The sequence below is a fragment of the Marmota marmota genome, unplaced genomic scaffold (assembly GCF_001458135.2).
Source record: "Marmota marmota marmota unplaced genomic scaffold, marMar, whole genome shotgun sequence".
NCBI lineage: Eukaryota > Metazoa > Chordata > Mammalia > Rodentia > Sciuridae > Marmota > Marmota marmota.
In genome coordinates, this window is record NW_026000082.1 from 10,697,006 (window position 1) to 10,709,134 (window position 12,129).

Consider the following 12,129-nt stretch of genomic DNA (forward strand, 5'->3'; position numbering starts at 1 on the left):
CCCTTGCCTAGAGCAGAATGCTTCACAACACTGCATTCAGGCAGCTGCCACCAATACCTCAGAGGAGGCACAAAGGCAAGTGTGTTTGCCCTGCCTCATCTCACGCCCAGTCCTCCGATCAGGGGACATTGCAGTTCTTTGCAGATCAGTTCAACAGACTGATGAGGGCCAGCTTTGCATATGCCCCGTAGGACCTGGCACCAAGTGACCTCTAATGAGAAATCAGGGCTTGTCATCTCCTCTGTAACACCCTTCCAAGGCTCCACATTCTTTATAGGATAGAGTCCACATTCCTCTCTTGACGTTTAGGGTTCCTCATGTTCTGTCCCTGCTGGACTCTAGGCTTTTCCTGTAGCACATCTACACCATGAGCCTGCATAATGCTCCCAGCTGGCCATCTCCCCCCTTCTGTTTAATTAAACACCAAGCATATGGCTTAGGGACCGTGCCTGTTAGGCTGTCCAATACTACATATGGTCCTTACCTGTCATCCGATGAGCTGACCTCAAGGCGTCAGCCTCCTGTCTTAGGTTGGTACCACTGCAATTGGATCTTACCCGTCACTGACTACGGGTCCAGCATACAGCCATACTTGTGGATAGGCCTCTGCACCAGTGGGGGGTTGAGGTTCTTTGCCTCACCTCTGTTGGCCCCCAAATTTGGCCTTGGTACCAGTGGGGGGGGGGCACCAATTGCCACAGTCTGGCTGGGCACAAAATAACCGAGCCACCACACAACCTTGTAGGTTCAAAACAGGCACTTCTTTATTCTCCGCACTCCCGGCCTTCTCCGGGGACACACCACACACCAACCGGAAATCTCTCTTCCAGAAATCTGTCCTCCAGCACTTCCCCAACCAATGGGAACTCTCCAGGAATCCCGCAAGAACTCCAAAGTAGCAGGCAGAGGCGGACAGCAGGGGTCTAATATACACAGCTTATCATAACCATTATCATCTCAATGGCTTGCTAGCGTCACCTCTCAACCACTCCGTTCTGGCAAAAATGCCATGCGTCATTCCAACTCGGCTATGGCTTCTCAGCAGCCATCTGTCCTTCTGGGCCTTTACATTCCTGGCCTGTGGTCTGGAGCAAGTGCCACCCTTCCTTGTCTGGATCAGTGGTTCTCAAACTCAAGCATGCAATATAGATAGGACTTGTTTCAAACAGATCACTGGCTCCTGAGGCCCAGAGTTTCTGATTTAGTAGGTCTGGGTTGGACCCCCAAAATTTACACTTCTCACAATTTTCCAATTGATTCTTGTGCTACTGGTCTAGGTCCACACTTTGAGCTCCCTTTCATGCTCAAGTCTGACTTCACTTCCTCCAGGAAGCCCACCCATGGGACCAGCTGTCTCCCTGTGGTATTAGATGCCCTTGGGGACTCCCTTCTCCCCCAGTTCCATCATTTCCTCTATCATAGCACAGAATGGATTATGTAGGAGTTACCTGTCAAGGTGTCAAGGTGTCTGTACCCTCTCTGGGTTTTAAGCTCCTTTAGGATTCCAACTCAACCTTGTTTTTTTATTGTTCTATTTTTTTAAATATTTATTTTTTAGTTGTAGTTGGAAACAATACCTTTATTTTATTTATTTATTTGTATGTGGTGCTGAGGATTGAACCTAAGGCCTCGCACGTGCTAGGCGACCACTGTACCGCTGAGCTACAACCCCAGCCCTTTTTGTTGTTCTTTTGTTTTTCCTTTGTGATCCCAAGTATATTTTATTTATTTATTGAAAAAGTTTTGTTTTTTCTATCTTTCAGTTGTTGTACTATAATTATACATAATAGGGAGATTCTTTGTTACATAGTCATACATGCACACAATATGACCATATAATTTGGCCAATATCATTCCCCAGTATTTAGCTTTCTGACCCCTTTTCTCTCCCCTGCTTCCTTTCCTCTGCTCTACTTGCCTTTTTCATGAGATTTCCACCTAACTTACTTTTCTTTTTTACTTTCTGGCTTCCACATATGAGAGAAAATATACAAACTTTGACTTTCTGATTTTGACTTATTTTGCTTAATATAATGCTCTCTCAAATTCCATCTACTTTCCTGCAAATGGTACAATTTCATTTGTATTTATGGCTGAATAAAACTCCATTGCACATACATGCCACATTTTCTTCACTCATCCATTGACAGATACCTAGTCTGGTTCCATAATTTGGTTATTGTGAATTGTACTGCTATAGACATGGGCATGCATGTATTGTTATAATACAATGACTTTAATTCTTTAGGATAATTACTGAGGACTGGGATAACTGGGTTATGCGGTGGTTCCATTCCTAGTCTTTTGAGGAAACTCCATACTGATTTGCAAAACGGTTGTACTAATTTACACTCCTACCAACATTGTAAAAGTATTCCTTTTTCCCTGCATCCTCTCCAGCATTTATTATCGTTACTATTTTTTGATGACTATCAATCTAATTGGAGTGAGAGGAAATCTCAGTGCAATTCTGATTTGCATTTTCCTAATCTCTAAAGATGCTGAACATTTTTTCATGTTATTTGGCCATTTGTATTTCTTCTTTTGAGCAGTATATGTTTGGTTCATTTACCCATTTATTAAGTGGGTTTCTTTTTGGGTGATAATTTTTCTTTGAGTTCTTTATATATCCTGGATATGAATCCTCTGTCAGAAAACTAGCTAGTGGAAAATTTTCTCTCATTTGGTAGGTTCTCATTTCACATTTTTAATTGTTTCTTTTGCTATGCAGAAGTTTTTTGATTTGATCAATTTTTGGTATTATTTCCTGAGCTTTAGTCAACAATATCTTACTTGTCTCCCTGCCCCAAATCTCACAAGGGCCTGATAGGAGATAGGGTTTTTTAAATCCTGCTATGTGAGTACAAAGCCTCTTGTGCACAGGGCAGATGCAACCAAACCTAAGGGAAGGCAGTGATTGACAAGAGGAGGCTTTCACCAACACCAGCCTCCCCTACTTGAGCGCCGCTGCCTCTCCTCCCAAGCCTCCAGTCTGCAAACTGCCTTACATTGCCCTACCCACTGCTACACTCTTGCTTAAAACTCTTCTATGACCTCCTGTGGCCACCAGAGAAAAAAGGCACATTCCTCATCCAAGTGCTGAAAGCCCCAGCATAACTTTCCAGCTTCATCTTATCTCAAATTGCTTTATGCTCCTGCACCATTTCCTCCCCAAAAAATGTCCTTCACCCTTTTCTCTCTGGAAAACTATGTTCATGCTTTACGGTCCAGGTCTGGTAGTCCCATCTCCATGCAGCCTTTCCTGGTCACTCCAGGCTTAATGACTTACTCTTATGACATGTTGTGCTTCCCTTCGTTTCAACACTTTGTCAAGTTCAGGACCCTCTCTGTGACCCAGGAAACTCTCTACAGGACCGTGTTCCTATAAGACTGTGGTTCTTGTCTGTGTCTCTGGCCCCTATCAGACAGCCTGGTACACAGGAGGTACTCAGTGACTGTTTTGTCAATCTGGCTTTCATCTTGAGGGATATAAAAGCAAACTCGGGTTTGATATGCCCCAGTTTCCTTCAAGACTCCTCTAGAATCCACACCTCAAAGAGACATTTCACTTACGTTAAAAGTAGTGCAAGTCTCATTGCAACCTGAAAGAAAATTCTTCTCCCTGCTCGCCCACTCCACAAGTCAGTGAGTTCCCCAACTCCTGTTCAGGGGGATCAAACTGTGCTTGCATAAGCCAGCCATCAGCAGGAGAAAATATTAAATCTGCCTAACAACTGGGGTGGCCTCCGTGTCTTCCCATATATTTGGGTGAATTGCAGAAATTCAAGAGGCCTTTGCAGACCCCCACACCCCCGTTACTTTGTGCACAAACATTCTGTAAGCTGAGGAGACAGACTCAACAACACAGAGGAAAAGAGAAAGAAAGAGATTTAAAGACAGGTGGAACATAAGAGAAGGAGAAAAGAAAGAGAAGATACAGTGATACCTCAGGAAAGACGAAAATTGAGAAAGAGGTGAAGAGATGCCGAAAAAGGAAAGAGAGAAGGAAAAGAGAAAGAATAGTGACACTGACCCTGAAAATGAAAAAAAAAAGGAATATATACAAATATACATGCACATATATATGTAGATGAGAGACACAATTAGAAATGGGGAGGCAAAAACAGTGAAACAGACTAAAGACAAGGGCAGACCTTGTCACTGAGCAACTGCACTTTGCTAACTGGTTCACAGTAGGAGCTAATGAAGGTTTCTGAGTGAATGTGAAATGAAGACAAAGAGGGAGAGTTACACAGATGGACAGAGGGAAGGAGGCTCAAATTTGATGTGTGCCATTTTCTTACCAGATAACCTATAAGCAATGAAAACTACAAGAGCACACAGGGCGTGAGACATCCAATGTTGGCAATGGCCTCCAAACCCTTAATGGCTCCTCAGGAACACAATGTCTCTGAAACCACCAAAGGTCAGGCCAACTCTGGCAAGAGGCTGAAGAGATCATAAAAATCTTCTCTAGGACCAACACAGTAATAAACAGTTTATCCCATCAGTGTTTAGCGCTTGGCTTCTGCTCCAGGCCTGTAGCTCACTGGCTTACACAATAGCTTGGACGGGTCCCTGTCCTTCCTGAGACCCTACTGTTCCCAATTACCAAGGGGACCTGAGGTGGCAGGGAGGAAATTGCACCTGATCTCTTTTTCCGCTCGTATTCTAGTAAAATAATTTTTTTAAAATTTTTCCTTGGCAAAATAACGGTCTGAAGTCCAATATACAAAAAGAATTAAAATTTTTAAATGGGATTTCACTGGTTCAAGTTAAATGAGAGTTAGGGGCTATGCCCCACTCCACTTTCCCTGCCTGTGAAGGTCATTCACCTAAGCTCCAGATGCCAAGGAACAGTTAGGAAACATCTAGTTCAGAGGCTTTGAAAGAAGTCTTAACCTTCACTGTGTTTCTGCCTGATTGTTCTCTGCAGAGCCCAGACAGCTACTTCTCAGGAGGCCTCCACTGCTCACTTTGCCCCTTAGTCCTGGGGGAGAGGGGAGCCTGCCAGAGAGCACACTGTGGTGAGACAAGCAGTTTCCACCTTGAAAGGCATAATCCATTTCTTTACTTTGTTCCTCATCAAGAATAACAATCCAGGATCCCTATGGACTATAGAGCCCTACATATCCCGAACACACACACACAAAATATGGTGCCTCCATAATTCCATAATTCCAAAGGTGTTTGCAAGTGAGCACAATGTGCACAGCATCAAAAAACACTTTGCGACCTAAAGTAATTCACTTGCTTAGAAGCATGTACATAGGCAGATCTAGATGAGGTATGAGGGAAGTGTGAAAAGTGTCCATGGGCAACCAGATGCCCGCTGACTATTAGAATTTTTAATAGTTTTATTTTCATTAAAAAATCTTTAAATATCCTTACTTAAAATTTCAGCCTTAAGTATTTTTTAAGGCTTCATGTATATTTAGTATAATTTGTTTTTAGCCTTTTGACCTGAGTATCTTTTTGAAAAACATAGGAACAGCATTCATTTTTATTTTTATATTTATTGGCAAAATATCCAAACTCTATATACTTTGAATACCACTGCATTTTATTTTTAATCCTGTAGAATAAATCATTGACAATGATGATAGATTGAGATCACGATAGAAATAGAAAACATAAAGTAGCTTTTTGTCTCCTTGAGATTTTCTACACGTATAATCATGTCATCAACGAATAATAGTTTTACTTCTTCCTTTTCAATCTTAGTGCCTTTTCTTCTGTTGCTTTATTGACTGTCAAGGACAGCATGTTATTAAACAGAACTGGTGAAAATGGATATCTTAAACATAGGGAAAAAGGATCATTCTCAACCCTAAGTTGAGGTCAATTATAGGTTTTACTGTAAATAATCTTTACCAAATTAAGAAGTTCCTTTTCATTCCTAGTTTTTGAGAAATCATATTATAAATTAATGTTTCATATTTTCAAATGCTTTCTGTCTATTGAGATAACATTGTTTTCTTCTTTATTAATATCATTTTATTACATAACTGAATTTCAGATGTTAAACCAAACTTACATTCCTGGGAAAAACACAGGATATTACTGGATATTATTTGATAATGTTTTGCCAGTATTTTGAATCTATATTCATGAGGGATATTAATCTTGGATTTTCTTTTAATATTTAGGATGTAGAGTAATGTTGGGCTCATAAAAGGAATTGGAAAGTATCCTCTCTTCCTCTAAAGAAGATTTTTGTACAAGATTAGTATTATTTCTTTCTTAAAATTTTTTTGTAGAAATCACCAGTAAAGCCATCTGCATATTAAAACGTTTTGTGTTATGAAGAAATTATTTTTAACTTTTTTTTAGCTTAATTTAGACTTCCAGAATGCTAGCAAATAATAACACAAAGATTTCCCGCTTATCCTTCACCCACATCTCCTAAGGTTAATATTTCACATAACCTTAGTACAAGTGTCAAAATCTTTTTAAAAATAATATTGTTGTGATACTATTAACTAAACTACAGGCTTTATTAGTACTCAGTACTTTTCACTAATGCCCTATTTATGTTCTAGAAACTAATCTGGGCTGCTTAGTTATTGTATTTTCTTGATCTCAACCAATCTGTGCCAGTTCCTCAGCCTTGGCTTGTCATTCATTAATCTTGACCTTGAGACTTTGTAAGCGCTGGTCAATTACTTTATTGAATGGCCTTCATTTGGGGCTTCTGGAATGTCTCACAACTGGATTGAAGTTTTGCATTACTAGGAAGAAAGCCCTTCTCAGCACATCCTCTCAGGGGTTCACAATGTTGAGGTGTCTCATTGCTTATGTTAACCTTGGTTACTTTGTTAAAGAGGATTGTCCCTGCATCTCTGCCAGAAAGTTACTTTTACTTTAATAAATATTTATTTTGAGGAAAGCACATTGAGATAGTACTAATATCCTGTGCCTCTTAAGCTTTAATCATTTCTTTTAGACAGCTTTTTCACTGCTGTGACCAAAAAGATCTGATGAGAAAATTTTAGAGGATGACAAATTTATTTGGTGCTCACAGTTTCAGAGGTCTCAGTCCATAGGTGCCCAATTCTGTTACTCTGGGCCCAAGGTGAAACAGAACATCTGGCAGAAGAGTGTGGCAGAGGAAAGCAGCTCGGGACATGACTCCAGGAAGCAGAGAGAGAGAAAAACCTCTGCTCAAGGACCAAATATATACCCCACATGCATGCCCTAGGCACCCACCTCCTCCCACCACAACCTACCTTCCTACAGTTACCACCCAGTTAATTCCTATCAAGGATTAATTCACCGATTAGGCTAAAATTCCCATAGCTCAATAATTTCACCTCTATACTTTCTTGCATTGTCTCACACATGAGCTTTTGGGGGACACCTAATATCTAAACTATAACACCATTTATCAACTAATATTGCCAGCAGAAATTATTACTGTCTTTATGTAACATGTTTTTTTTTTCTTTTGCTGCCTTTAGGATTTTCTCTTTATCACTGGATCACTGGTTTTTAATAATTTGATTATAATATGTCTTAGAAGGGTTGTGTATGTTTCCTGCTTGGACTTCATTGACTTTCCTGAATTTGTGAGTTGTAGTTTGTATCCCATTTAGAAAATGTTTCAGATATTATTTCTTCAAATATTCTTTCTATTCTCTCCCCATACTTTTCTGAGACTTTAACTACACTGATATTAGGCTGCCTGTTTAATACCATGGGCCACTGAAGCTCTATGTTTTTTCTTTTAAGTTTTTTTTTCTCATCATACTTTGATTTTGATAGTGTTATGGACTGAATTGTGTCCTCCCAAAATTTATACATTGAAGCCTTAATCCTGATGTGACTGTATTTGGAAATATGACATTAGAGAGGAAGTTAAGGTTAAGTGAGATCATTAAGAGTTTAATAAGTCTAATCCAGTAAGACTGATGTCCTTATGATGTGAAGAAGAGACACCATAGACATGTCTGTATGTGTGCACAGAGAAGAGGGCACATGACAACCCAGTGAGAAGGTGGCCATGAATAAACCAGGAAAGTCAACACTGATCAACTCGATCTTGGACTTCTAGCCTCCAGATAGTGAGGAAGTAAATTTCTGTTGTTTAAGCCACCAGTCTGTGATACTTTGTCATGGCAGCCTGAGCAGACTAACACATATAGCTTACTGCTTCACTAGTGTTATCTTCTGTAATGTCTAATCTGTTTTAATCCCATTAAATGTGAATATTTTATTTAAAATTGTATTTTCATGCATGAAAGTTACATTTCACTTTTTCCATATCTTGGATTTTAATCTTTATTATGCCCATATTTTCTTTAAACACTTGAATGTATCTGCAAATATTTTAAAGTTCTTGTCTTTTCTGTCATTTCTGGATCATTTTAACTGGCTGATTTTTTTCTTTTTAAATTCTATTTTTCTATTTCTTAATGTGTCTAATAATTTCTAGCTGGATCCTGGACATTGTGGTGTGCTTGATTTTACTTTCTTCCTTTAGTGAGTATTATATTTGTTCTCAGAGCACTTAAACCACTTGTGGACTAATCTTTTCAAGAATGGTTTTAAGCTTCATAGGGTAGCCCTTAATTTAGGACTAGTTTAGTACTTCTAATATGCCTTACCCTTCTTGTATTTATTGAATGCCCTTGGTGCTCGATGAAGTCTCTCCTCTCTAGCTGATCAAAATGCAAACATCTCCCAGTACTTGTGAGCTTTGGAGATTGTTCTTTTTACACTAATCACTTGCATCTTAATATTCAATACTAGAATTAAGCAGATATCTTACGTTTTTTTCTCTGGTAGTTCTTTTTTCTCTGGTACTCTGATTTGACAATCTTAGCAAAGTCTGCCTCCCTGAATTCTGATGTCAAACTCCTCAACTCAGCAAGACTTCTGTGGTATGACTGGCATCTCCCTCCCTACACCACAGCACCAAAATTGTCTCTAGGCAGAAAGCAAATTGATCACTGGGTTCATTTCATTCATTTTCCTTTTATAACACTTGTTTGCAGGTATTTTGCCCATTTTTTCTAATTATTTAAGAGAGAGAATGAGTTTGGACCAAGTTAGTCCACAAGATTAAAAGTAAAAGTCAGGTTTTTTTCTAACTAAATTTAATATAGGCAAGATATGAAATCCAAAAGAAACAATATAAAATGTATTTAAGTTAGTAAAAATAAACGTATATATTGCAGTGATTTGTATGATATAATCAAATATTTCATAATACCTTTGTGATAAAGATAAAACCCTATTAAAATATCTGAATATGATATTTAAACTTGAATTTCACATTCATTTTTATTTAAAATTCTAAAATTTGACTTAAAATTTGTATTAATAATTACAAGTCTTGCTACAAGAAAGCAAAGATTCTCCAACTTGAAATTAGTAAAAACAATAAATCTACTAAATACAAAGACTAATCAAGTTTATAGAGTTTGGTATTGCTGTCAATAGACTGAGCTATGCAAAAATATTGATAATAACAACATATTTACTCATTTTTCAGAAATAAAAGAAAAAAATTAATCTTATAATACATAAAAATTAATGAATTATGCACATTTTAGTTTTATCTCTCCTCCAAACATTATGGACTCATCAGTGGAATACTCAGATATATTCAGTAATCATTTAATTCAATCATCTTTAGACTTTGCCAACTTTCACTCAACTGAAAACTGCAATTTAACAATTTTTAAAAAATTGTATCAAAATATATTACGTAATAGTTGTATATAATGGGTTGATTTATAACTTCTAAAATATGTAGGCATGTGGTGTAAAGGCTCTGTCCGAGTGGCTTGTTCTAAGCCCTGCCAGTATTAGGGATGGTCCTGCAATTGCCGTTAGACCCGTGCTCACTCCCCATGATCATATTGAATGATCATAATAATTACCCGTAAGAACAGAGTAGGTTTGAGGAAGGGGAACTGGTTCTCACCTCAGTTCTGCCACTAGCTAGTGATGCAACCCGAGAGGTTCACTCTACCTCTGAGGTCTGCCATTCCTCACTGGTCACATGTGGATACCAACTGCTCAGGATTCATAGGGGAATCAAAGCAACCAGGCACATAAAGGAGCTGTGTGGAATACAGAGTTGTGCAAACCCTGGCTATTTTCAGTCTCAATGACACTATGAGAGAGATATTATTGTCAACAACTTTGAAAAGGGAGAAAGTGACACACTGTCCTGGATCACTCTGCTAGTAAGTGGCAGAGCCAATTTCCAAACTCACAATCTAGCGTTGATTCTACCCTCAGCAGCAAAAGATCCCTGCAGACCTTTCAGGATCTGGGGGGCTAGAAACAGGCACATTTTCTCCTTTTATTAAATCTATTTCTGCTCTGCTGAGCATGCCCTGAATGCTGAGAATATTAGAACTCTGTGCAACCTAAGGGAAAAAAAAAAAAAAAAAACAAGTTATAAACAAGAGCCTAAAAGGACTTAAAGGTTTTTTGTTTTTGTTTTTGTATTTTTAATTTGCTTTCCATTAACAGATCTTTTTTGGCTTATGTCCCAATTTCCACATATTCATTTCAAAATATTTATGGGACAATAAAATAATAGTAATCATAACAACAATAATTATTATTTTAGCCATACCACTCTGATACTATTTAGGATAATTCCCAGCTAATCTCTGGGAGGCTGGGCAAATTTTTGTTTTGTTTGTTCTCATAATCTCCAGCATTTGGAGAGCTTCTTCATGTTTAGGGAGCATTTTCCTGCCCCTCCTCTCAGTTGAGCCTCATATCAACAGCCTGCTACAGAAATGGAAAACGAACCCTAGGGGTCCTGGGACTTGCCCAAGTTCATGCCTTTTGTAAGAAGTGGGACCCAAGTTCCAACTTTTAACCCTCTGAAACCTCCCAGGATTAAAAAGAATCAAATAGGCTTACTTCAGACCTACTGAACTGGACAGATGTATTCCAGTGACAATATTCTTTAAAAGCACCAGAAAAAAAAATGATTATTATAAACCAGGGGCATTAACAAAGGAAAGAAGAGACGCAGGAGGATTCTACACTTTGAAGTCTTCCATATCTGGGTTCAAATCCCAGCTCTTCCATGAGTTTTGCAAAGTCACACTGCTTAACATGTGGGACTTTCATCTGATTCTTTTATGTCTTACTAGGATGAAGCAGGAGCTTTGTCATTCTTGTTCACCACTAAATTCTCAGCACTCAGCCTCATAATTGTTGAACACATACCTCAGTCAAAGCAAACCTCTTCTCTGAGCCACAGCTTAAGCATTTGCAAAATGGTCATAATGAGAACTAGTTTGAAGCCTACTAAGGCCTTAAGTAAAATAAGATATTAACTTCTCTATAAAAGGTGGCACCCTGTTGGTCTCTAGGGGCTTTGCAGGAATGCTGGTTCTCTGGAAGGCAGCCTATGATATAGAGAGGAGTGGTGTTTGGATGGTGCTATCATTTCTGAGCTGCATAGACACTATGTGACACAGGGATGAAAAATGGCATTGCTATGCAGACCTTAAACCAGCTTCCCTCGTTTTCAATTTTCTGCCAGTTGAAATCTCAGCCTCTTTGAAGCATCCCATCCTTATTACCCCACTTAGCAAATGTGTGCTTTGAAGGAACAAACATTTCTGCCTGCTGAGCAAAATCAAAAAGAAATTTTGCAAATACCTGATCATTTGATCAGAATCCATGTTGACTGCTTAAGACAGATTTATTGTGCACAAAACACAGCATTTAGTCCCTCCCTGACCTGGCCACTGTTTATCTGTCCAATGTAAAGAAGCAGCAGATTGGAATGAATGGAAGTGCCTGGATAGTAAAAGACTGTCCTCATTCCAATTCTAGTTCCATCCCTTATAGATACATAACTTATCCTACATGGACTTTAATGTCTTCAGCCACAGATGAAATTCACATGAAATGCCAAGAAAAGTGCCTGGCATAGAGCTGGTGCCAGGAAAATTCTGTGCTGAGGACATCCATAAACATTGGCTGGGCATCTACCATGTGCCAGGCACTCTTGCAGATCCAGGAGAAGCAGAGATAAACATGACCTTGCCCTTGAGGAGGTGGTCATTGATGGAGGAAGACAAATGCTTATCGGCTATCAAAGAATCCAAAAGTCGTGGATTCAATGCCGCTGGGAGAGACAAGGAA

At 39.0% G+C, this 12,129-nt stretch overlaps 1 long non-coding RNA gene across 1 annotated transcript in view; it reads right to left on the minus strand.

Annotated features, from left to right (window-relative positions):
• Positions 1–10,416, minus strand: part of LOC125620373 — a 209,229-nt gene extending 198,813 nt beyond the window's left edge. Inside the window, exon 1 of the long non-coding RNA XR_007351990.1 lies at positions 9,932–10,416. This is a non-coding gene — a long non-coding RNA (uncharacterized LOC125620373). The remainder of the gene's footprint in view (positions 1–9,931) is intronic.
• Between the last annotated feature and the right edge of the window lie 1,713 nt (positions 10,417–12,129).